The 27,585-nt window shown below is 41.0% G+C and overlaps 1 protein-coding gene and 1 pseudogene across 10 annotated transcripts in view; both read right to left on the bottom strand.

Moving 5' to 3' along the window:
• Positions 1–27,585, bottom strand: part of KANK1 (KN motif and ankyrin repeat domains 1) — a 246,536-nt gene that overhangs the window by 88,355 nt on the left and 130,596 nt on the right. Inside the window, exon 1 of one of the 10 annotated variants that reach the window (XM_007969401.3) lies at positions 22,993–23,150. The exons of the other annotated variants lie outside the window; for them this stretch is intronic. The gene's annotated coding sequence lies outside the window, so the exon portion shown is untranslated. Of the gene's footprint in view, positions 1–22,992; positions 23,151–27,585 lie in introns of those variants that run through there. 10 annotated transcript variants of the gene reach the window in all.
• On the bottom strand, positions 5,693–6,954 carry LOC103219532 (eukaryotic translation initiation factor 1 pseudogene; annotated as a pseudogene).

Here is a 27,585-nt window from a genome sequence, read left to right as displayed (position 1 = left end):
GAAACAATTAGAAGAGTAGTGTATACACAGTTCAATTCCAGTCCATAGAAAGGTGGTCTTATTTTGCCTGACAAGGGTGCACATGGCCAAAAAAATTATTCATAATAAGAGATCACTTGGCCTAAATCTTAAAGGATGAGTGAGTGCTTTTCAGGTCAAGAAAGGTAGAAGGGCATTCTAGGCAGAGGGGATGGCACATACAAAGGCGGAAGATGAGAAGAAGCACATGGCAAGTAGCGGCTGGGGCCAGAGCATGGTCTCCTTATGAGGACTTAGTCGTAAATGAAGCAAACTGCCCGAGACAAAGGTGACCTAAGGAGACTGGGTAATAAAGAGGAACCTTAAAGAACTAGATTCCACAAGAACCAAACTGAAAAACGCACATACACAAATACAAATATTTTACCCTAACAAAAAATGTTGAGCTCATTTGACTTCTTCAAGTAAGTTAGTCTTTTGTATGGGCAACCAAAAACCTGTCTTATTATACATCAAGTATGATTACTCACATATTCCTGTCGACTACACAAAAAGTCAATAATTAAAGTAACAAAAGTACGCTGGAGTAGAAACTCTCACCACAGTTTATTATCTGATTATCTTCTGGTGATTTCCAATACTGGCTCCTACCATAGGAAGAGTAGGGGTGATATTAACCAGCTCTTAGACATTTTGCAACCAAATTACCCAACATGACCCAATCCCATTTGGCTTCTTCGAACATAGTAGATAATTTTCTTGGTATGAGTGGGTTAGAGGTGAAGAGAAACCTCAATTACGGATCAAGATCTAAATTATAATCTGTGTTAGTCAGTTTCTATTGCTACAAAGCAGTACCTGAGACTGGGTAATTTATAAAGAAATGAGGTTTATTTTGGCTCATGGTTCTGCAAGATGTACAGGAAGTGCAGTGCCAGCATCTGCTTCCGGTGAGGGCCTCAAGAAACTTAGAGAAGGAAAGGGGGAGCTGGCATATTACATGGTGAGACGTGGAGCAAGAGAGAGAAAGGAAAAGTGCCAGGCTCTTTTTAAACAGCCAGCTCTCTCATGAAGTCAGGGGAAAAAGCTCATTTCTATATAGGAAGGCACCAAGCCATTTATGAGGGATCTGCCCCTGTGATCCAGACATCTCCCACCAGGCCCCACCTCCAACATTGGGGATCACGTTTTAACACGAGATTTGGAGGGGACACGGATCCAAACCAGATCAGAATCTTACTTGGATACTGGCTTTCATTTCTAATGTAGGAAAAAGGTTGAGATTTGCCTATTAGGGAAATTTTACGCTGTATTTGCCCAAACAATTATACGTGCAACTTTATTCTTATTTATTTATTTATTTTGAGACGGAGTCTTGCTCTGTCGCCCAGGCTGGAGTGCAGTGGCCGGATTTCAACTCACTGCAAGCTCCGCCTCTCGGGTTCAGGCCATTCTCTTGCCTCAGCCTCCCGAGTAACTGGGACTACAGGCGCCCACCACCTCGCCCAGCTAGTTTTTTGTATTTTTTAGTAGAGACGGGGTTTCACCGTGTTAGCCAGGATGGTCTCGATCTCCTGACCTCGTGATCCACCCGTCTCGGCCTCCCAAAGTGCTGGGATTACAGGCTTGAGCCACCGCGCCCAGCCGCAACTTTATTATTTGGGGTAATAAAGGTAAGAAGCTGGTGGAGGTATTTTTATCACAGGCACAGAAACAAATAAAAATGTAGACAATAAAGAGAAAATATGGAAGAAACAACAGTAAATAAATTCATTTATTCATTCAACAAATGAGTGCCCTTTGTGTGCCAGGCACTGTTTTTGGCACTGAAGATATAGCAATGAACAAATTAGACACCTACCCACCCTCTCCCCCAAAAGTAATCTAACTAGAGAACTGTGCTTTGAGTCCAAAGAAAATTAAATTTAGGTTCATACTGTGCTTAACAGATTAGCTGTACTAAAAGCTAATTCCTGACTCATCTTTTTTGCCTTAGGTATTAGTCCATTCTCACAATGCTAATAAAGACACACCAGAGACTGGGTAATTTATAAAGGGAAGAGGTTTAACTGACTCACAGTTCAGCATGGCTGGGGAGACCTCAGGAAACTTACAATCATGGCAGAAGGGGAAGCAAACGCATCCTTCACATGGCAGCAGCAAGAAGAAGTGCCAACCAAAAGCGGGGAAAGCCCCTTATAAAAGCATTAGATCTCGTGAAAACTATCACAAGAATAGAATCAGGGTAACTGCCCCCGTGATTCAATTACCTCCTATCGAGTCCCTCCCACGACACACGAGATTATGGGAACTACAATTCAAGACGAGATTTGGGTGGGGATACAGCCAAACCATACCACCTTATTTGAAGAGTTCCCATGATAGCATCTGCCTCCTTGTGTCCCAAAGTGGGCATGAGTGTGTTCAGCCTTTCTAGAAACCCTCACTGCTCATCCATTCTACATCATGAAAGTACACATCAGTATCTTTCCAAGAGCGTACACAAGGGCTGCACTGCCAACGAACAGGTTAAAACCATCTCGGAGCTGCAAATGCTTTCAGAATCCCGTGCTGGCTCTGCTCCAGCTGGGTCTCTGAGACCCACACAGCTTCCTGAACATTTAAAGAAAACTAACACTTACCAGTGAAGGTTTATCAGATCATGAAAACCTAGGCTGAAAATCAGCTGTTCTGCTACAAAAGAAAGCAGCAATAGATAGTCTAAAGAAGAGCATCTGAATGAAAATCAGAATGATTAAACTTTCTTCTTTTTCAGTTAACCACCTTTATGTTTCTTCCTGAGTTGGGAGGAAAATAATTTTATGACTCAGTATAGGTACAATAAGACTGTATTCCTTTGTTTGTAATTGATCTAGGGAAAACAGACCCTAGCAGAAACCTAAACTTTGACTTTATAAACATGATTGTATTAGTGGAGTCTTGCTCTTACTGAGTAAACATTCCTACTGCTGGTAGTTTCAACTAAAGTATCAGTGCTTTTACCTATTTAAGCATTAAGGAACAACAATGTAGTGGCCACAGATATGAGTTAGTTTAGCATGATTTGAAAGGCTCTCTGTTCATTATTTATTTTAAATGTACAGTTCTCATTTATTTTCTGCTTTAGCAAAAATTTTTCCTTTAATTCCACTGAGATTGGATTCTTACGTGACCTTCTCTGATCAACTGTTAAATTGATGAATACTGTTAACAAGCTCAAGTGTGCCTGGGACTCTCACTAAGTAAAAGGGTGACATGTAACACATCCTCAGATTCATTTTTTTCTGAAAACAAGTTTTATTTAAATAAGGGTTTAGGCCCAGCGTGGTGGCTAACGCCTGTAATCTTAGGACTTTGGGAGGCCAAGGTGGGTGGATCACGTGAGGTCAGGAGTTTGAGACCAGCCTGGCCAACATGGCGAAACACCATCTCTACTAAAAATACAAAAATTAGCCAGGTGTGGTGGCAGGTGCCTGTAATCCCAGCTACTCAGGAGACTGAGGCAGGAGAATCACTTGAACCCAGGAGGCGGAGATTGCAGTGAGCTGAGATCATGCCACTGTACTCCAGCCCGGGCGACAGAGCAAGACTCTGTCTCAAAACAAAAAAAAAAAAAAAAATTAATTTTTATATAAGGTGTAAGGAAGGGATGCAGTTTCAGCTTTCTACATATAGCTAGCCAGTTTTCCCAGCACCACTTACTAAAAAGGGAATTCTTTCCCCACTTCTTGTTTTTGTCAGGTTTGTCAAAAATCAGATGGTTGTAGATGTGCAGTGTTATTTCTGAGGCCTCTGTTCTGTTCCATTGGTCTCCATCTCTGTTTTGGTACCAGTACCATGCTGTTTTGGTTACTGTAGACTGTAGTATAGTTTGGAGTCAGGCAGTGTGATGCCTCCAGCTTTGTTCTTTTTGCTTAGGATTGTCTTGGCAATGTGGGCTCTTTTTTGGTTCCATATGAACTTTAAAGTAGTTTTTTCCAATTCTGTGAAGAAAGTAACTCGTAGCTTGAAAGGGATGGCACTGAATCTATAAATTACCTTGGGCACTATGGCCATTTTCACGATACTGATTCTTCCAATCCATGAGCATGGAGTGTTCTTCCATTTGTTTGTGTCCTCTTTTATTTTGTTGAGCAGTGGTTTGTAGTTTTCCTTGAAGAGGTCATTCACATCCCTTGTAAGTTGGATTCCTAGATTATTTTATTCTCTTTGAAGCAATTGTGAACAGGAGTTCACTCATGATTTGGCTTCTATCCATCTGACAAAGGGCTAATATCCAGATTCAACAAAGAACTTAAATTTTCAAGAAAAAAATCAAACAACCCCATCAAAAAGTGGGCGAAGGATATGAACAGACACTTCTCAAAAGAAGACATTTATGCAGCCAACAGACATGACAAAATGCTCATCATCACTGGTCATCAGAGAAATGCAAATCAAAACCACAATGAGATAACCATCTCACACCAGTTAGGATGGCGATCATTAAAAAGTCAGGAAACAACACCTGCTGCAGAGGATATGTAGAAATAGGAACACCTTTACACTGTTGGTGGGACTGTAAACTAGTTCAACCATTGTGGTAGACAGTGTGGCAATTCCTCAAGGATCTAGAACTAGAAATATCATTTGACCCAGTGATCCCATTACTGGGTATATACCCAAAGGATTATAAATCATGCTACTATAAAGACACATGCACACATGTTTATTGCAGCACTATTCACAATTCACAACAGCAAAGACTTGGAACCAACCCAAATGTCCATCAATGACAGACTGGATTAAGAAAATGTGGCACATATACACCATGGAATACTATGTAGCCATTAAAAAGAATGAGTTCATGTCCTTTGTAGGGACATGGATGAAGCTGGAAACCATCATTCTGAGCAAACTATCACAAGGACAGAAAACCAAACACCACATGTTCTCACTCATAGGTGAGAATTGAACAATGCGAACACTTGGACACAGGAAGGGGAACATCACACACCGGGGCCTGTTGTGGGGTGGGAGAAGCGGGGAGGGATAGCATTAAGAGAAATACCTAATGTAAATGACGAGTTAATGGGTGTAGCACACCAACATGGCACATATATACATAAGTAATAAACTTGCATGTTGTGCACATGTACCCTAGAACTTAAATAAAAAAAGGGGGGGAGGTTAAATACATTACACCTAACATTAAAACTGGAGGGAAAACAAAACAAAACAAAACCTCAAAACCAGTTTGTTACTTCCCATGGCACTGGACAGCTGTTGCCATTAAGTTGCAAGCTCTACAGCTAGCTACATGACTGCTACATCAGTTTGAGATTTGTTCCCTTGTCAAAGGTTTAACTTTGATGGAAGGTTGGCCTCACATTCTGGTGTTTGGACATCCCTTAGCTAGGATATGTCTGGTCAAAAAGACCTTTGTGGTAAGCCAGATGTCCTATCATCTCACTACTGGGAAGGGGGCCTCTCTAAAACTCTGCTCCTGGTCAGGTTGGGGACACCAGGGGATCTTTCTTTGACCACCAAAGGCTCCCTTCCAGTGGTAGAGCTGCTGTTGCTGCCTTACCCCATCCTCTCCTCTCAGATTCACCGAGGATTGTTCAGGTGGTGACATTCTCTTAGGACAGGGAACTCTGCAGAGGGAGAGCAGAGGAGCAGCATCTGGCCAGACGTAGTTGTCTATGATCTTAGGGCTGAGTGTGGCTGAAACATGATGGTATTGCTTTGTTTCAGGCTTGACACTGCCAGGCGCCTACTGCTTGACCTCTGTTTAAATGAGGCACTTCAAGACTAGACAGCATGGTTCTTTTCAGTTTACTGCATGAAGGAGTTACCCTAGGCCAAGTTAAAAGCAGACCACAAATCGTTACATTATACAAGCTGTGAGGTTTTTAAACTTGTGACAAGGGACAGAAAGGAAATTCTACTCATTGCAAGGAAATCTTCACTCAAGCTTCAGCGAGCCATAGCACTTAAAACCCATGAACATTTAGCTGGTTGTCCTTAGCCATTCCAATCTCTATGAGGAACTGCCATATGTTCTTGCGCTGGTCACCCTGTAGCTGAATGACTTCTCCATATTCTGGATGCTCAATTACAGTACCATTGCAGGCAAATTTCTTTTTAAATGCCTGCATTGATTTATTTTTATCATAATCATCAGCAATCCCTTGGACAGAGTAAGGGTCTTCCTGCTGTTTCTCTGTTGGATGAATTCTTATACGGATATAATCCTCAGTGCCAGCAGGGAGCAGGTCATCACCCTTACTTGTATCAGCAAAGGGCTGGAAAGAATGGAGGTTCTGGATTGTGGACATACGATTCCCTATCCTCAGTGGAAATGGCTGCAAAAGGGGGAAGTGGCAGGAGAAGGGGGAGCTGAGTCCTTGGCAGTGGCGGCGACTCAGTGACTCGGGGCTCCTCAGATTCTTAACCTCAAAACACTAGTGCTTGGTATCGTTTGGATTTGTGTCCCCACCCAAATCTTGTAAGTTCTAATCCTCCATGCTGGAAGAGGGGCCTGGTGGGAAGTGATTAGATCATGGGGGCGGACTTCCCCGCGAACTGGTTGTTTAAAAGTGCATAGCATCACTTTCTTCCCTCTCTTTTTCCTGCTCCCACCATGTAGGATATGACACCTTCCCCTTTGCCATCTACCATGACTGTAAGTTTCCTGAGGCTTCCCAGCCATGCCTCCTTTACAGCCTGTGGAACTGTGAGTCAATTAAACCTTTTTACTTCATAAATTACCCAGTCTCAGGTAGTTCTTTGTAGCAGTACAAGAACAGACTAATACAGTTCTCAAAGTGGGCTCCCAGAACAGCAGCATCAGCATTATCTTCTGGGAACTTGCTAGAAATCCAAATTTTTGGGTCCATCCCAGACCTACGGAAGCAGGAACTCTGGGTTTGGGGCCCTGCAATCTGCATTTTCATAACCCTCTAGGTGACTCTGAGGTAGGCCAAAAGTTGTCAAAACCCCTATCTTCAAAGATGGGTTAATTGGGAAAAAATTATGCCCTAAGGCTCCAAGAGCCAAGAATATCCTCTGATTTTAAGAAAATGACACCTAGGGATTTAGAAAACATCCCTCAGGAGGCCTAACTTTGTTTCACTCATTTATTCAAAAACAGTAACTGAGAACTCAGTATCCAATAGGCACAGTACTAGGCACTACAGTGGTGAACAAAATAAACTCAGTTCTTACCTTTTTGAGGCTTTAGGCATGAACTGTATGTGCACAAACGAAAAAAGTTATAAACATATTGTCGTAAATGCTATGAAGGAGGAAAAAACAGGTGATGAGTGAGAATAACAGAGGCACCCTTCCTTAAGACTGAAGTTGAGCATATGCAGATGCATAGGAATGAGTGGTCCTTAAAGGTCTTTCCAGGGAAACAACACTGAAACTAAGACCTGAAGGATAAGTAGGAGTTAACTAGGGGGAAGGTGGAAGGTGAAAATGGTCCCAGGAACAGCATACGGCCCAGAAATAGACCCACACAAATGTGCCCATGTGATTTTTGACAAAGGCATTTCAGAAAAGAAAAACTCTTTCAGAAAAGGAAGGAAAGTCTTTTCAACAGTGTTATAGCAATCTGACATCTATAGTCAAAATAATGAATCTTCTTGACCTTCTGTCTTATATAAGTTAATTCCAAATGGATCTTAAATCTAAAATTAAAACAAAAAACTATAAAACTTAAGAAAACCTAGAATATCTTTAAGGCCTAGGGCTTGGAGAGGTCTAGACACAATACCAAAAGTAAAAGCCATAGAAATAAAAATTGACAATGTGGTCTTCATCAAAATTACAATCTTTTTTTTTTTTCTTTAAAAGGTCTGGAGGCTCAGGGCCAGAAAGAGCTCCATATATTTGAGCTACTGAGTTTTTAAGAGAGGGAAAGAGCAGGCTGGGTTGAAGTGAGAGGTAAGCAGAGGCTAGCTTATGAGATGTGCTTAGTCCTGTTGGTCATACTAGGAAGACTAGGTTTTCTTCTAAGTTAAAAGTCATTGATGGGTTTAAGCTGATGAGTAAAATAAAATAAATGATCTTATTTTTAAGTGTTATGTTTATGCATAGGTTTCTTACTATCTTTAAAGAGAGGCAGCTCTGGGCTTCCTTAGTTTATCATCATGGGGAAAGGACACTGGATATTCCAGGAATAGTTTATTCAGATTTCACATAGAGGATTTCACCTTGAAGATATAACCAGCCCTTCGATTTAAAAAATACATGTATTTTTTCCACTGTTTAAAGCAGAAAGGAGCTGAGTATGGTGGTACATACCTGTAGTCCCAGCTACTTGTGAGGCTGAGACAGGAGTTCGAGGCTGTAGTGAGCTATGATTGCACCTGTGAAGAGCCACTGCATTCCAGCCTGGGCAACCTAGGGAGACACTATACCACCCCCACACCACCACCACCACCAAGAAAACAGAAAGGCTCACGCTAAATGGAAATTACCCAGATTTTCTTGTGTTTTCTTCAGAACATACAAGTTCCTAACTTAAGCTTTAAAGAGGTCAAGTGTCTGACCTAGAGGGGGCTTTACAATTTGCTGCCTGATAAAAGCTCTCACAATGTTAAATTTAAGTTACCAACACAGCATACACAACTCAGCTGAAAATGAATATGGGAAAAGCTGGAACCAGAGATTGAATTCGGAGTTTAAAAAGGCAGAACCAAATCAAAACCACAATATCACCTTATACTCATTAGGATGGCCACTATTTAAAAAAAAAAAAAAAAAAGACAAAAACAAACAACAAAAAAAACAAAGCATTTGGTAGCATGTGGAGAAACTGGAACCCGACATTGGTGAGGGTTGTTGAAATTGTAAAATGGTGCAGCTGCTATAGAAAACAGTATAGAGGTTCCTCAAAAAAATAAGAACTACCATATGATCCAACAACCCTACTTCCAGGCATATGTCCAAAAGAACTAAAAACAGGAACTCAAAGAGATATTTGTACCCCATGTTCACTAAAGAATTATTCACAATGACCAAGGTGCAGAAGCAACCTAAATGTCCATTAACAGATGAGTGCCTAAGGAAAATGTGGTATATATATATACAATGGACTACTAGCCTACAAAAAAGAAAATTCTATCACATGCTACAACATGAATAGAATGGAAACTTGAGGACACTGAGTTAAGTGAAATAAGCCAATCACAAAAAGCCAAATTTCTATGACATATACATGTACTTAAACTCAGAAACAGAAAGTAGAAAGGTTGCTGCCAGGGGCTGGCGCGAGAGGGAGGGGGAAACAAATAGTTGTTTGATGAGTATAGCATTTTAGTCATGTGAAATGGAAAAGCTCCAGAGATCTGTCATATGGCAATGTGCATACAGTTAACAATAATGAAATGTACACTTAAAAATTAAGAGGGCAAATCTGTGCTGTGTTTTTTACCACAATAAAAAAAAAGGAAAAAAGTAGAAGTAGCATTTACAGTGCTCCAATCACACTCAAGGTCAAGCTGCCTTATGTTGCTTTCCTTTAGTGGAAATAAACCTCGCTTAAGCTTTTCACTTTTTAATAGAGGAGACTCAGAACAATATCTTCTTTTTTATTGTCACAGACTCTCCTGCTAGGACAAGCACATCCCTTTCATGATTCTTTGAGTTCTGCTGACGTTCGCCTACTCATGCTAGACAGGCAAATATTCAGGCACAGGGAGGGAGTAGGGGCATCTGCCATGGAGATGCCTATTTAAAAATAAGAAATGACTGAAAAAGCCTGATCCCATTCTGTTGAGGAATGCCTTGGAAAACAGGAGTATGGTCAGAGACTGACCAATGACAGGCCACACCCAGGAGACAGAGCCTTGTCCCCTGGTCAGCATGAGGTAGAGGCAGAAGGGGAAGACCACTGGCTCAGCCCCATCCATTTCCCAAGGAAGCTTTCATAGCCTCTAATTCAAATATCAACCACTTCCGCCATGTTCAGCTGAGAAAACGCAACAGGCCAGAGGAAACAGATTCCACAGAAGGGACTTAAACTCCTTCTTCCTCACACAAAGGTCTTGTCTCTCCCTCTCTCCTTCTGAATAGGCTCTGACAGCAAGGTCTCAACTCCACCACACTAGGAAAGGCGCCAGACTGTGGGACCTGCCAGAGAAAAGGCTTCACCCCTAACCCAGGCCTGAAAGGTTGGGCTCAAGCCAGAGACACAGGATGAACTCATGTCACAAGAAGACTGGCTCCCAGAGCCTGCAGTCTGACAGCAAGAAAGTACCAAAAGTGACTAGCTCCTGCAACGAGGCCCTGGGGCATTACTAAACTTTCAGCCTCCTAGGGCAGTAACACCTCAAGGGCAAGGTCTAAGGCAAGGAGGAAGCCAGAAGGCAAGATTCTCCAACTCAATGAATCCTGGGACTCAGTTATAAAGGGGAAAGGCCTGTTAATACATGTGTCATACTAAAGCAAAATTAATTTACAAACATTTGATTGAAACTCTGAGTAGGCAGGTAGGGAGAAGCAAAACCAAAATGTTTTAGCTATCAAAGGAAGGGAAATAGTCATTAATGGCAAAATATTTATTGTTTCTAAGTTAAGGTGTCTGAAACCTCAATGACATTGCTTTTATTTGTTCTAGACTACTTAAAAATATATAAAAACTGTGTGTTGATAAGCACTTACACAGGTCAACACTTTGTAACCACCTCACTACTCAAAGTGCAGACCCCCAGGCAATCGCAGCATCATCCGTCAGACTTGATTTAAAAAAAGCAGCATCTTGGGCCCTACCCTAGACCTATGGACTCAATCTGCATTCCAGCAAGACCCCCAGGTGATTTGTATGCACATTGAAGTGGGAGGAGCACTGGTTTGACCTTTATTTTTCCTCATCAAGTCTTAAGCTTCCTAACCCCATTACCTTTTTATCTGGAGCGACCTACAGTGATGGTTCACAATCTTGGATTTTTTTTTTTTTGAGACAGAGTTTTGCTCTTGTTTCCCAGGCTGGAGTGCCATGGAGTGATCTCTACTCACTGCAACCTCTGCCTCCCGGGTTCAAGCGATTCTCCTGCCTCAGCCTCCCGAGTAGCTGGGATTACAAGCGTGTGCCATCATGACCGGCTAATTTCTTGTATATTTAGTAGAGACGGGGTTTCACCATGTTGGCCAGGCTGGTCCTGAACTCCTGACCGCAGGTGATCCACTTGCTTTGGCCTCCCAGAGTGCTGGGGTTACAGGCGTGAGCCACCGCGCCCAGCTGGATGATTATTAGAATTACTGTCTAGGCCTTACCAAAGACCAATTAAACTATTCTCTGGGGGTGGGACCTGAGCAGAAGTGTATTTCAAAGCTCCTCCAGGAGATTTCAACTGCTACATTTGAGAGTTATTGGTCTATTCCAGTGGTTCTCAAAACGTGTTCCGAGATCAGCAGCATCACCATCACTAGGGAACTTGAACTTGTCAGAAACCACATTTCTTTTTCCTTCCTCCCTTTATCTTTTTTTTTCTCTCTCTCTCTCTCACACACACAAATGCATATCCTGACTATGCTTATTAAAAAGGAACTCAGTAAAACTTGAGGAAATTCTCAGAAAGCAGGTATTCTGGTATCTCTTTCATACAATATATTTGGTACCTGAAACAAAAATATTTATGCCTTAGAAGGATGACTTAAAATTCACTTAAAAATGTGGATGCTGCTAGGGGCTGATGTGGTCATAGGGTCAAAGCAGACAATGGATGAGAAAACTATTAGAGTGGTAAATATATTGTCCCTTCTGGTTGAGTGTTTGAAAAAAAATTCTACTGTCCTTTGAGTGGTTTGCAAACAAGTGACGCTCTATGGGGCTTACCTGATAGCAACAGAATAGTAGTTCCTCCAAATCTGAGAATACAGTATGCCAAGATTCTCCCAGAGATTTTGATTCAGTGAGTCTGACATAGGGTTAAAATTTACATTTTTAACAAATACTCTCAAGTGATTCTTGTCTTCAGCAAAATCTGGAAAACACACTGCCTTCTAAGACTCTTATTCTCTGGGCCACTGTTTCTCAAAGTGTGGCCGTGGACCAGTGGTGTCAGCATCACCTGGGGACTTATTAGAAATGCATATTCTTGGGCCCCACACTGGGCTACTGAATTAGAAACTTTTCAGGTAAGTCCAGTCATCAGTGTGTTAACCACTGCATGTGGCCATTTTCAAAACTTATATCTTTTAAGTAAAAACCATCTGCTCTTATTCAAATACCTAATTTTTGGTAAGAAGCCACTCAATTTCAGCCTCAGCTTGTGTCTTTCATGTGGAAGCAAGAAAGGGCATAATGAACAGTCTTTGGCTGTAACCATGAAGTATCCATGCGGACAGGAACACATTGGAACACACTGCAAAAAATGAAAGCAGTTGTGCTAGTGTGATGGGAGCTTTAAAAAGTATTACACAATTTTACTTTTATTGGAATGACAATCTAACAGCAACTGTAAACACAAAGAAAACACTAAGTATCCAATGTGATGAGGCTTGTTCATCGTCCTAGTTGCTTTCCTTTCCTTCTCTTTTTTTGTTTGAAGAAAACATATCAGCAACAAAGGTATGAAAACCAAACCAGATCACAGTTCCATTACCTCCAAATGCAAGAGAACTGCTTGAAAACAGGGGAGCACAAGACAAAGGACATTTATAACCCAGGGACAGGCTTTACAGAGCTCTTGAAACCTCCGAAATCATATGCAAAGTTTTGTGGTTTTCAGCAAACATGCATCATTCAAGGGAGAGGTTTTGCAGCCTTTATTAAATATCCAAAAGAGGCCAGACCCAAGGAAAGTCAGCAACCCCTGAATTTCCACGTATCTCAACGAATGCATATCTGAACAAAAGTCCTATTAATTTAATCTTCTCTTACATGAAAAAAAATTCTCTTACCTGGAAACCTTTTGCTCTGGCCTTAAAAACTGCTTGTGAGAACTGGAGACTCATCTACCACAGCAGAGCTTGGAGACAAGCAAAGTAGTAGCACTAGAGAGACCAAGAGCCTGGGAACTGCATTTTCATTTCCACTTGGCCTCAAACCACCTCTGGGACTCTGGGAATATTACTTAAATGCTCTGGGCCTCGGATTCTTCATGTCCAGACTGGGACAGCCCTAATGACACTTCCAGGCCTGACATTCTATGATTACGCTCTTCTAAATCCTGGGCCCACAGGGAACACAAGGCTCCCTTGAGCTGACGTAGCTAAATAAAGTTACGGCCATATGGGATGCTGTGTATGAGTCAGCAGGACACAGGTCTTGCCTCACAGGACCCAGCTGTGTGCAGGAAGCTTCTGTGGCACAGTGAGGACTAGTCAGAGAATTCCCATTGCTGATGCCAGAAGAGATGCTGAAACACCTGGGCTCTGTGTTCTCCTCTAACTCAGCTCCCAGGGTGGCTACTTTTGTCCCATTCCTTCCAAATTAAGTTTGCTATTCCCCCTCCATGTACTAGTACTAAATATTCAATAATAAAGAAATGAATGAGAGAGAAAGTAAAAAAATCAGCCGTAATTCTACTACTATCAAGGTTTTGGTGTATTGCTTCCCAGTTCTTCCTTGTGCTTATATAAGCATGTATGTACCTATACATTTTCCCCAAATGTTCCTTTATAACTTTTAACTTCATATTAATCTTCCTAAGATAATAACCACATCTCTTTTTAATGGCTGCATAGTACTCCCCTTTCATATTTGTGTCATTTGGCCTTTCTTTATTGTTGAATATTCAGATTCTTTCTTCACACTGCAAACACTTTATCTTTGAGACAGAGTTTCGCTCTTGTCACCCAGGCTGGAGTGCAATGAATGGCACGATCGCGGCTCACTGCAAACTCTGCCTCCCAGATTCAAGTGATTCTCCTGCCTCAGTCTCCTGAGTAGCTGGGATTACAGGTGCGCACCACTATGTCTGGCTAATTTTTTTGTATTTTTAGTAGAGATGGGGTTTCACCATGTTGGCCAGGCTGGTCTCAAACTCCTGACCTCAGATGATCCAACCCGCCTTAGCCTCCCAAAGTGCTGGGATTACAGGTGTAAGCCATCGCACCTGGCCCATGCTGCGAACACTTTGATGAACATACTTTTACATGCAGCTTTCTGTACCCGTCCAATAATTCCAAACGAATATGTGCAATAATTATAAATGGGTAAATTATAAGAAGTGAATCTGTGAGATGAAGAAAATAAAGACTACACATTCTAATGGATAATGTCAGGTTGTCCTTCAAAAAGCCGGTATTCATTTATATTCTCGCCAAAATATTATAGGAGGGATAATGAAACTAGATTCCATTCATAAATTTATTGCTTTGAACACAGTAAACACATCCTCAAAACAATGCATCAAACATCCCTGCATTCTATTAATTTTAATATAGCAACTTTAGTTTTTTAACATGGGATTCTATGTTTATTTTTCATTTCTGGCTCAGAGCAATTTATATATTATAGAACTCAACCTCTGTATATCATAGGGACATTATCTATGAGGGTAAATTTGTAGATAATTTTTGAAATTCTCTCATCCGTAAGTCTAAGAATGGAAAATCCCTAACTTACTTAGAGCATTTCATTATCCACTACATTATATGGAGCCTGATGTGTAAAACAATTAGTCAAAATAGAGATGTGAATAAACTCCAGACTTCTGTCCTAAGACTGAAGAGGTCATTGTGTTGAGAGAACAGACTGAGTACAGAACAGAGTTGGACCCAAGGTAACTTGTGGAACAAGCATTCCTTTATCCTTTCAACAGAGGACATATCTAATGCATGGTACTTACACATACACCCAACACATGCAGATGCTTAGGGAAAATGCCAGTAAGTCACAGAAGAAAGTTCTAGGTATTTCTGCCATTATTAGGCCAGGTTTCCCAAATTAGTACGATGGAAGCAGAAATTAACACAGCCAACTCTGGATTATATAAAAAGATAGAAAATTTTTCAAGAATTTTGAAGCAATGAAACAAAACAGATTTTCTTAAAAGGAAGAGAACAAAGAATATAAAGAAAAATATAAAATGCACATATATTAACACACATTTGTTTTGGAGGTGCTCTTACAGAAATAAAACCCCATTCCTAAGGACATATGTATGATTTTTAATGTTGTATGACCATAGAATTCTTCATTGCTATGCTTTAACAATTGAAGGGGCTCTGAAAACCGTCCCGAGTTCAAATTCCTCCTTTCACAGATGAGGACGTTTTTGTGAAACGTTTTGTTAAACAGCCAGAATACAGTCACACAAACTAGTTAGTGGTGGCCCTGTTGCTTTATTTAGAGGTGGAAAGAGAAGGCACATAACATCTTTTTTTTTTTCCTTTGATAGAAGCACGAGGAAATGGAACTCTCCTTTCTGCATTTCTTCTCATTTCCTATTTTCTTAGTCTTCCGGCCCTTCCCTCCACTTCTTTCCTTGTAGCCTTTCATAGATGTAAAATAAGCCGTTACTGGAAGTCCAAATCCATGGACTATAACATTTCTTTATTCAGTTCATTAGCAGGAACACTGGGCCTCTGTTAGGGATACCTTAAGATTGGTAAAGAGACTGGAGACAATACTTAGGCTTTAAAAGTCTGGGTGGTCCCTCTTACCCTAACCTCTAGCTAAAACACAGCTCCTCCTGACAGTTGAGGGTCTGATGTGTGCCACTCTAATCTGCATATTTTACAACAGTGATACGTGAAGTTGGAGCCTGCTGAAGCAGACACTTCCTGACACCCTGCTACTCAAGTCATGGCCTGTGGTCCAGCAGCACCAGCATGCTCTACGGCTAGTTAGAAATGCAGAATCGTAGGCCCCCATCCTAGACCCAGAGTCAGAATCTACATAACAAGAGTCTCACATTAAGGTGTGAGAAGCCCTGTTGTAACAGAGATCTTTAAGCCACTTTTCCCTTGCTGGAGAGTAAAACAGGGATCGTACTAAAAATGTTCCATTCCCCTGATTTTTCTTTATTTCCTGATCTTTTACTTTCACTTTGCACGAATTAAATAATATACATTCTCTGGCTCTAATATGCACAGAGGCCAATCCCAAACTCCAGTACAGCTGCCAACAGAGAAAGGTAGATTTATGTATTTGATTTTAACTCAGCACAATTTGCAATTAACTTTTTGCAAGCTGCCCTACAATGAAAATATTGGGATTGCATATTAATAAAACAGTAAAGTAATCCCTCCACCTTTATACAAATTTCATAATGCTGGCAGTAGGGATAGTTTTATTCTATTATACTGGGGATTGCAAGCAGTCATACAAAGTGGCACCTTCCCCTCTGCTCGGAAAAACACAGGACTGCAGAATTTTCTCTCTAGGCTTTTGGACCTTTCAATCCTCTTTTCTCATTCTAAAAGGGTAGCCGGGATGAGGCAGAGAAGCTGCAATGTAGGGCCATCCCTCCAAGCTGCATCGTTAACTGTCATCCCATGAGTCACACCAAAGGAGGTGCACAGGTGGGGAGGGGTGACAAAAGCATTTTACATCTCCCTGGTTGGCTGCCATGGGTGAATGATGGTCAAAAACAAGATCAATACTAGCTTAACACATAGCTCACAGTGAATGAAAACCTTGATGGGCCTTTAAGAAGGAATGTCAGTCTTCAAGCTCCAACAAGCCATGCTATGGTGAAAACTACTGAAGTGTCAAAGCTACCGTTCTGTGCCAGAGTGAACAAACACATGCTTTCGTTTTAACAGCTCATTAGGAAACCTGCTGTAGTGTGTAGCTATAATCAGGCACTACTTACTGAACTCTGTAAGTTGCATTCCAGGATATTACTGGACCAAATCCACACTCTGTAAATCAGCTCAGCTCAGTGACTGAAGTCAGTTATCACAGATCTGTACAATTTCACTAATTTGCTGGCTCTTCATTTAATTTTCTTCTATGCTTTGAGCCAGGGTGACCAGTTAAGGTGAGGTCCAAATCGGGATGCTTTTGAGGGTGTTAAAATGTTAAGTAGATGGGATGTAGGGACAAGAGACATAAACTAGGACAGGGAAACTGGGACATATAATCTCCCTACCTATAAAGAACTAATGGGAAAAAAACAGAGGGGGAGGGGGAATAGGAATAAAGAGAAATACTGGAAGATTGCTATGAAGATACTCTAGAAACCAACTATACAACACGTATCTTATATATATATCCTTATATGCCAGGAGGCTTAATATATTATCTTATTCGCAAGATACAGTAAAAACATACCATGGGTACTAAGAACGGCTGACAATAATGCGAGATGTCAGATGAAGCTGTGCTGTTCTTAGTGTCATCAACACTTAGTATAAATGCCAACAAAATGATTTCTGGAATGAGAGTCTCCCAATAATACAATCTCAAACATTCTCCCAGGAACTGCATTTGACATGCAGGTACATTGTTTTCCTCACTTTAACTACAGTCTCATCCCTGGATTATCTACATGGTTTCAGAATAAAGAGTGTCCCAGCTTCTATTTTAAACCGCACATGACAACTGACATGTCCACAGCTTTAAAATTTTACAGTGTTTTCACATACATTATCTTAGACAAGCTTCAAAACAGCTTCATGAGATACTCTTCCTCGCAACAGATAAAGAAATTGAAGTTCAAAGACGTGAGCTCCCCTTGGCCTGTGATTCCGCAACAGCACTGATTATACTCTACCTTTGTTCCTATCATGTTGCTCTTCCCCACTGGGCTTTACGCTTTGCAAGTGTGATGATTATGTCATTTTAATTTTCCAAGAGCTTCACACTCAGAGGCTAGGATACTCAATGTTCAAAATTATTTTTAATTAATTATAACACTTCTTTTGCATGAATGGATAAATTTCATAAAAAAGGAATTGGTACATTTCTATTTCTATGTCTGTGATGCCATTTAATGACCCAGAGATGGCAAATCTTTTATATATATATATATGGCATATTTTTAAAATATGTTGAGATGATCCTATTGAAGAAAGAAGAAAGAGAAACTTAACTACAAATGCAGTTAATACAAGTTAAAGGAAAAGAACCAGACAGGCGTGGTGGCTCACACCTGTAATCCCAGCACTTTGGGAGGCCAAGGTGGGCAGATCACGAGGTCAAGGGATCAAGACCATCCTGGCCAACATGATGAAACCCCGTCTCTATTAAAAATACAAAAATTAGCCAGGCATGGTGGTGCATGCATGTGGTCCCAGCTACTCGGGAGGCTGAGGCAGGAGAATTGCTTGAACTTGGGAGGCGGAGGTTGCAGTGAGCCAAGATTGCACCATTGCACCACTCCAGCCTGGCGATAGAGCGAGACTCCGTCTCAAAAAAAAAAAAAAAAAAAAAAAGGAAAAGGAAAAGAACACCCAGAAATGGTGGTTTCTAATCTGTAGACTGGCTGTGTGTGAGGTGCACATGAGAGCAGAGGGTTGCAATGTACTAGATCAACTGGGTCCTTTAGTGTTCTACCTGATTTCCATGGACTTCAACAACATCTCTACAAAAAACACTTTCCCAAAATTACCCACTGAAGATCTGGGACTGGGGCTGTTTCGTATCTCTGCTATGTATAAGTGTGAGCCAGAAGAACTGAGGTTGTTTGGCACTTTCTTTAGTATTCGTTGTTCTGAGTTAACAAGTAAAAAATAGCTCAGGATACCCGATGAGATTGTGGTGAGAACTTTTGCTCCTAACATTCTTACAATGCTTCTCCTCATTTGACACTATGGATACTCACAACTATACTAAGTTTTCTCAAGACCACTCCCCTTAAAGCAAAGTGAAACTTAAAAAAGAGTGGGGATTAAATACATTTTCGTAAAACGGAAGACTATATCTACTAAAAAACTGCACTTGTTTCTGTAGTTTTCACTAGTTTGGAACCTGACCAATGTTAAAGACAGAGAAAGAAACCAAAGAGATATGAAGTGACCGAGTCTTCTTAAAGTTTCTGTTTATTATTTATTTCTCATATTTCATAAATATAGTAAAAGTACAACACAGTAGTACAACACAGTATAGTCATTTATAATGCCAAGAATTTTAATAAATCATTATGTAATAATGACATATCTTACCCAGAACTTAGCTGTCTAGTCACAATAATTAGAAAATTAATGAGAACAGAAATAATCAAATAAGTAAATAAACTACCAAAAATACTATGGATGAATTTATCTTATACAGAAGGCTTAAATCCACGACAAATTTATACTTAGTTCTAATTAACTTTGGATGTCTCCCTCCCCTCTCCTCACGCTATAGCTTAGGCCAGATGACAAAGTCATGGCGATTGCTTCTGGAAGGCCTAGTTAACTCAAAGCCAAATTCCTATAGCAAGGGAAGTGATTTTTACAATGATGTTTAAAGGTGGGCTTGGTGGCTCATGCCTGTAATCCCAATACTTTGGGAGGCTGAGGTGGGTGGATGACTTGACGTCAGGAGTTTGAGAGCAGCCTGGTCAACATGGTGAAACCCTGTCTCTACTAAAAATATAAAAAAAATTAGCCAGGCATGGTGGCATGCACCTGTAGTCCCATCCCAGCTGCTTGGGAGTTCTGAGATGCACGAATTGCTTGAACCTGGGAGGCGGAGATTGCAGTGAGCCGAGATCATACAACTGCACTCCAGCCTGGGTGACAGAGAGACTGTCTTTAAAAAAAAGATACTTAAAAAACAAAAATGATCAGGCAAATTGCTCTATAAACTGTCCAGTTCCTAGGGACATTGCCATCACAGCACAATACAATAATATGATTGAAAATAATGAACCTAAGAGATGATTAAATCATGTTCAATATATTATTATACAAAGACTGAAAGCATATAACTTCAGAAAGTTTTCAAAAGAAAATTATTTAAGTGAGAGAGGAATACAGAAGATATAATTAGAGAGAGAACTCACGTACCATTGGGAAAGCTTAGCTTTTCAGAATAGCTTATTTTCAGACAGAGAAACATAATCTGCATTTTTACTACAATTCACTTACTTATTTTAAATTTTATTTTATTAAAAAAATTTTTTAAGTAGATACGGGTCTTACCATGTTGCCCAGACTGGTCTTGAACTCCTGGCCTCAAGTGATCCTCCTACCTTGGCCTCCCAAATCACATGCTGAGATTACAGGCATTAACCACTATGCTTGGCTTACAATTTATTTTTAAATATTTTTCCACCTATTTCCTTGTGGTGCCTGGTGATAATCCCTATTTTCTGAAGATCTGTATGGTTGTCAAAATAGGTATCCTAAACAAACCTAGAGAAACTTACGAAGTGTCTACTCTGCCTTGAAATTATCAGCTCCATGGGTCCACTACGATGCCTCAGACCTCTTGTTGTTCCTACACATCATCCAGTCAAATGGGTAAGCATTCAATAAATGTTTGTTGAAATAAATCTTTTAATTTTGTGCCTAAATCATGAGACAATTTCCTAATGCTTTGTTTTTGTTGTATAGACCAATTTTTTTTTTTTAGATGGAGTCTCGCTCTGTCGCCCAAGCTGAAGTGCAGTGGCATGATCTCAGCTCACTGCAACCTCCACCTCTGGGGTTCAAGCAAGTCTCCTGCCTCAGCTTCCCGAGTAGCTGGGATTACAGGTGCATGCCACCACCATGCCCAGCTAATTTCTGTATTTTTAGTAGAAACAGGGTTTCACCGTGTTGGCCAGGCTGGTCTTGAACTCCTGATCTCAGGTGATCTGCCCATGTTGGCCTCTGAAAGTGCTGGGATTATAGGCATAAGCCACCACACCTGGCTTAAAGTCATATTTTAAAAAATGAAATCCCTAATATATAAAAAATAGACAAATTTATACATTAAATACTTTTTAAACATTAGGGATTTCATTTCTTAAATATATGACTTCTTTTATTTCACTGCTTATTTTTTTTTTTAAGACGGAGTCTCATTGTGTCACCCAGCCTGGAGTGCAATGGTATGATCTCAGCTCACTGCAACCTCCAGCTCCTGGGTTCAAGCGATTCTCCTGCCTCAGGCTTCTCAGTAGCTGGGATTACAGATGTCCACCACCATGCCCAGCTAATTTTTGTAGTTTTGTATAGATGGAGTTTTGCCATGTTGGCCAGGCTGGTCTCAAACTCCTAACCTTAAGCGATCTGCCCACCTTAGCTTCCCAAAGTGCTAAGATTACAGACATGAGACACCACGCGCTCCCTAAGTCTAATTCTTTTTTTTTTTTTTTTTTTTTTTGTAGAGATGGAATCCTGCGCCATCACTGAGGTTGGAGTACAGTGGTGTGATCTCTGCTCATTGCAACCTCCGCCTCCTGGGTTCAAGCAATTCTCCTGCCTGAGCCTCCCGAGTAGCTGAGACTACAGGTGCATACCACCATGCCTGGATAATTTCTTTTGTATTTTAGTGGAGACGGGGTTTCACCGTGTTGCCCAGGCTGGTCTAAACTCCTGAGCTCAGGCACTCTGCCCGCCTCAGCCTCCCAAAGTGCTAGGATTACAGGCGTCAGACACCATGCCCGCTAGGGCCTAATTCTTAAACAAAAAATGTCACAGCAGAATTCAGTTCCTTTTCACACAGGTTAATAGTAATATTAATGCTTGATATGGTTTAGATCTGTGTCCCCACCAAGTCTCACGCTGAACTGTAATCCCCAGTGTTGGAGGTGGGGCCTAGTGGGAGGTGATTGGATCATGGGGGCAGAGCTCTCATGAATGGGCTAGCACCATCCCCTGGGTGCTATTCTTGTGATAGTGAGTCAGTGAGTTACTGTGAAATCTGGTTATTTAAGTGTGTAGCACCTCTCCTCTCTCTTCCTCCTGCTCTGGCCACGTAAGATGTGCCTGCTTTTCCTTTGCCTTCTGCCATGATTCTAAGTTTCCTGAGGCCTCCCCAGAAGCCACCATGCTTCCCGCATGGCCTGCGGAACCTTGAGCCAATTAAACCCCTTTTCTTTATAAATTGCCCGATCTCCAGTATTTCTTTCTAGCAGTGAGAGAACGGACTAATCAATGCTTCTCAAAAGGGTAGCACATACACACAAATCATAGGTACTTACCATCTTGATTGAAACCTCAGTGACCATAGCAATTTATAAACCTGTGTTTTGTTTAAGTGCATTCCCAGAAGACACTATAGCTCGGTCTCTAGACCTACAAGGCCAGGATCTGCTCTACTTCTGCTTCCTCTGTTATAGAGATTAAAAAGACTGGCGACTAGCATTACCACATTACTAGCAGCATTCTACTGCATGTAGAAGAACCAATGTAATCATTGCATTGATAAGAACAAATCATGCTCCTTATGACACATGACACTGCACTAGAACACACATTTTCTCACATGCAAAAACAAATCAAGGCCAGGCGCGGCAGCTCACACCTGCAATCCCAGCACTTTGGGAGGCCAAGGTGGGTGGACCAACTGAAGTCAGGAGTTCGAGACCAGACTGGGCAACATGGTGAAACCCCGTCTCTACCAAAAATACAAAAATTAGCTGGGCACAGTAGCAGGCACCTGTAATCCCAGCTACTCAGGAGGCTGAGGCAGAAGAATTGCTTGAACCCAGGAGGCAGAGGCGGAGGCTGCAGTGAGCCAAGATCATCCCACTGCACTCCAGCCTGGGCAACAGAGCGAGACTCTGTCTCAAAAAATAATTAATTAATTAATTAATTTTTTTTTAAAAAGCAAATTCTAGTTTATTTACATTAAAAATCTTTTGCTTTTAAACCGAATTCTTATGGGAGAAGGCCCCTAAAGCTTGGACCAAAATTTTGGGTAGGTATTAAACCAACCAAAAAAGGTACTGCAAAAAGGATCTTATACCTGCCAAAAAACCATTTAAGAGTTAACCAGTATTTGAAAGATGTTTTTAAATGGCAAAAAGCAGATCTTAAAACAATAACTACAGTAAAAGTAATCAAAAAGATATTTAAAGGCAGTGACTTTGATGCTTATTAAAGTTAGGGATCTTCTCACCAGAAAATAAAGATACACACCAAACATACACCAAAAAATCTGTATGAAATTTCAAAGGAAGATGGAGATGAATGAGGGTCACTTCCTACCTTCAACGGATCCTTGGTTCAAAACTTTTGTTTTAAAGGATAAGATCTTTCCAAATTGTGATCTGACGAGAACCTTAAAAATGACCTATCCTGTGCTATTTTAATGTTTCCAAATAGGCTTTCCTCTTTTTTATTAAAAGGTCCAACCGTATTTAATACAGAGCTATAAAGTAGAAGAAAAGGAGATAAATTACTTAGTAATAAACACGCATTAAAAAAATTTAGAATGCTAAGCATACTTACCATTGCCATTACTTTGACACTGGCTTTACAAGGAGAAAAGAAAGCCAAGGAGAGGCCTAAAAATAAAACTCTCAAAATATCAAAAGGAAGCACTAACTTTCTTCCATCTAGAGAAGCAGCTCACTAGAGAAAAAAAAAAAAAAAAAGGTGACAGGCCCCTATTTATTGTGAAAGAGAGAGAAATTAATTTGCCTCTAGAAATTCAAATACATTTCAAGTAAGAGTTACCTACCACAAAAGTTCTTGTCTGGCTTGAATTCTTCTCCCACTCAAAAGAGGAGAATTTTATCAGCTGGTAATTCATAGAAATGTAAACCATCACACTGTTCTGTGTCCAAGAACCAAGAATTTTTCTACAGGAAATTTACACAAGTGACCTTATGCACTACCAAGATTAGCAAAATCAAAAACTTGTTCAAAACTAGATCTGCCAGCTAAGCTCTACTCTTCTTGCAGTTTTTAGTTTGTTCAAGTGTAAGTTAATTTAGAGAAGCTGCTGTAAAAATAATGTCGATTTTTTAAGGTTAGGCAGGATGAGAAAATCGCTTTTTGTATGTGACCCTCAAAGATAAAGGTTATTCCCTTCCACTATCTTTGTAAAACACAAATGGGTAACTTAACCATGCAGTTTTCTGCAGACCCATTTTTTCTAGGACCTTTCATGCTTTTATGATACAGAGGTAACAAGCCAGAGAGCACAATGAGGAAAGAGGTTAAAAAGTCCAGCACCTGCCGTGTCAGAAGTAAGCTGGTTTAATCCGCACAGAAATCCAAGCCGACAGTTCATGTGAGCTCAACCTTTCTGACTACTGGCATCCTATCCCCCAATTAAAACACAGTATTTAATATACCCATGGACATAGAAAGTAGAATAATGATTGCCTAGTGCTGGGGGCTGTGTGGTGGTTGGGGGGGAAATGGGCTTTTGATTGCCAATGGGCATGGGTTCTCTTTTTGGGGTGATGAAAATGTTCGAATGTTGTTTGTGGCAGTGGTCACATGATTATGTGAATTTACTAAAAACCATTGCATCATATATTTTAAAGGGTGGACTGTACAGTTTGTGAATTATATCTCAATAAAGTAGTTCTTTAAAGAACTAAAATGTATGAATTTCCTTGTCATTAAGATCAGGGTAGGTTGATAGGTGAAGGTTAAGATAGGACAAAAAGGTATTAGAAGAAATGGCAAGAGTGTAAGATAAAAATAGGTAGAGAAAAAAAATCACTGGGTTCTTTCTTATTGAATCACTCCCTCATCAACAAAGGACATGGGCTAAGCTTCCCTGCACTTAGGATTTGATGATGCCTCTGTTCCACGTTTCTTCAGTACAGGGTAACATGCCTTAAAATTATCTGGAATCCCAACGCTTAGTAGAACACCCTAAACTTTGTGCAGCAGCTCCATTTGCATGTTGTTCATGGTGGTGGTGATGATCTTAGCCATTTCATAAAACAAACCCGTCTCTTGGAAAGGATATACAGAGTACCAAGAAACAATGAGGATCGCCAAGATGGATGTTCTACTTTCCTTCCAGTGACCAAAGCAGATATCTGATAAGGAGGATTCTTCTAACTCAGGAAACAATGATTAGCTCAAACACTTTTATTTGTTTATCTGATAAAGACAGATTATACACATTCATGTCCAGACTATCCTTAAACATACTTTTCACATCTGATTGCATTAATTATCAGTTCCATGGGAAAACCCAGTTTCTTACTGCATTTCTCACCATCACAGGGCTTCTTCCCACACTGGACTACATTTTTCAGGCTTGAAGTGTATCACTGGTGTAAATGGAAAATTGGTTTGGGCTATCAACATGGCTCTTGGCAGCATCTATTTAAACACTGACATCAAAATTTAGCTCTCCCTTTTAAAATTTCATTGCAACACAGACATTTAAAAATGGTGGCTGGGTGCAGTGGCTCAGGCCTATAATCCCAGCACTTTGGGAGGCCGCGACAGGTAGATCACCCGAGGTCAGGAGTTCAAGACCAGCCTGGCCAACGTGGAGAAATCCCGTCTCTACTAAAAACAAAAAAATTAGGCTGGGCACAGTGGCTCACGCCTGTAATCCCAGCACTTTGGGAGGCCGCGACAGGTAGATCACCCGAGGTCAGGAGTTCAAGACCAGCCTGGCCAACGTGGAGAAATCCCGTCTCTACTAAAAACAAAAAAATTAGGCTGGGCACAGTGGCTCACGCCTGTAATCCCAGCACTTCGGGAGGCCGAGACAGGTAGATCACCCGAGGTCAGGAGTTCAAGACCAGCCTGGCCAACGTGGAGAAATCCCATCTCTACTAAAAACACAAAAATTAGGCTGGGCACAGTGGCTCACGCCTGTAATCCCAGCACTTTGGGAGGCCGAGGCAGGTGGATCACCTGAGGTCAGGAGTTCAAGACCAGCCTGGCCAACAAAGTGAAACCCTGTCTGTCCAAAAATTAGCTAGGCATGATGGTGGGTACCTGTAATCCCAGCTACTCGGGAGGCTGAGGTGAAAGAACTGCTTGAACCCGGAAGGCAGAGGTTGTAGTAATCCGAGATTACGCCATTGCACTCCAGTCTGGGAGACAGAGCCAGACTCCACTGAAAAAAAAAAAATTAGCTGGGCAACATGGCACACACCTATAATCCCAGCTACTCGGGAGGCTGAGGTGCATAAGAACCACTTGAACCGAGGAGGTGGAGGCTACAGAGAGCCAAGATTACACACTCCAGCCTGGGCGACAGAGCGAGACTCTGTCTCAAAAAATAAAAATAAATAAAATAAAAATGATGATGCGTGCCCCCTAAAAAGGAGTTTCCATTCAGATGCACTACCCCTGCCTGAGCAGTGAGAATGAGAAGCCAAGAGTCTTTAATCTCATGAAGCATAGAGTTGGGAAGACAAGCTCTTGGTTTCTTAACTCAAATGTGGAGTTACCCTAAAATGAAGCTGAGTACAATGTGGTCTGAGAGACTGCTATGGTCTCAATGTTTGTGTCTCCCTAGATTTATATTTTGAAGCCCAACCTTCAACATGTTGGCATTAAGAGTGGGTCCTCTGGAAGATGATTAAATCATCAGGGTAGAACCCTGATGAATGGGATTAGTGCCCTTACAAAGGGTTTGAGGAAGCTTGTTAGCTCTTTTGCTCATCTGCCATGTAAGGACATAGAAGGTGCTATTCTTGAGGAACAGGCCCTCACCAGACACTGAATTTCCTGGCACCTTGATCTTGGACTTCCCAGCCTTCAGAACTGTGAGCAATAAATTTATGCTGCTTATAAATTACACAGCCTGTAGCATTTTGTTACAGCAGCCTGAATGGACTAAGACAGAGACTTTCCTTAGAGCCTGAGACACACACAGAAGGCAGAGGGTGTGGCACTGTTTGGTAAATCATCTAAGATTAGGCCAGGCACAGTGGCTCGTGCCTGTAATCCCAGCACTTTGGGAGGCCAAGGTGGGCAGATCACTTGAGGCCACAAGTTCAAGACCAGCCTGGCTAACATGGTGAAACCCTGTCTCTATTATGAATACAAAAATTAGCCAGGTGTGGTGGTGTGTGCCTGTAATCCTAGCTACTTGGGAGGCTGAGGCACAAGAATCGCTTAAGCCAGGAAGGAGGAGGTTACAGTGAGACAAGATCGTGCCACTGTACTCTAGCCTGGGCGATAAGAGTGAGTCTCTGTCTCAAAAATAATAATAAATAAATAAAAATAAAATCACCTAAGATCAAATCTCCATGTGAAAAGAAAGTGAACTCTTGCCACACTGATTACTGCCAATGATAAGAATGAGAGAAAATTAAAGGGAAGGTATATATTTAAGTGAAATAGGGTGGAATGTAATCCCAGCTAAAGTAAAATGACAGCTTTGAAGAGACCTGTTGAAGCCTAGTGAAACAAAGTGTTCAGCAATCAGATCTGTGGGGGAAAAGTATGTCTTAGGAGTGTTTTTATGGGACTCCTGTAGAAAGGTAGGACTGAGGTGTGATTTTGTTATGCACTATTCATTTTATGAAGCTTCTAGATCATTGACTTTGCTCAGGTGAATATATTAAAACACACAAAAATAAGTATAGTCAAATCCACTTGCTCAGCCATAGGAAAAAGGAATGAACTGCTTCTAAGTTGGGGACATTGCTGATGCCCCTTTATCTGTCTCTTCCTGGCAGTAACACAGTCAAATTGAATGGCAGAGAGAATTATTATTCTCTGGAAGGGTTAGAAGAGAAAATTTCCATACTCTGATAGAGGATCAGAGGAATCTACAGAAAAGAATTAGAAGGAACCAAGTACTTCTTCAAGGGCAGATAGCAAATTGAACAAGTTTATGAAAGACAACAAAGTCAATCTGTC

The sequence above is a fragment of the Chlorocebus sabaeus genome, chromosome 12 (assembly GCF_047675955.1).
Source record: "Chlorocebus sabaeus isolate Y175 chromosome 12, mChlSab1.0.hap1, whole genome shotgun sequence".
Lineage (NCBI taxonomy): Eukaryota > Metazoa > Chordata > Mammalia > Primates > Cercopithecidae > Chlorocebus > Chlorocebus sabaeus.
The sequence above is the reverse complement of the archived record's forward strand: the minus strand, read 5'-3'. Positions and strand labels throughout refer to the sequence as shown.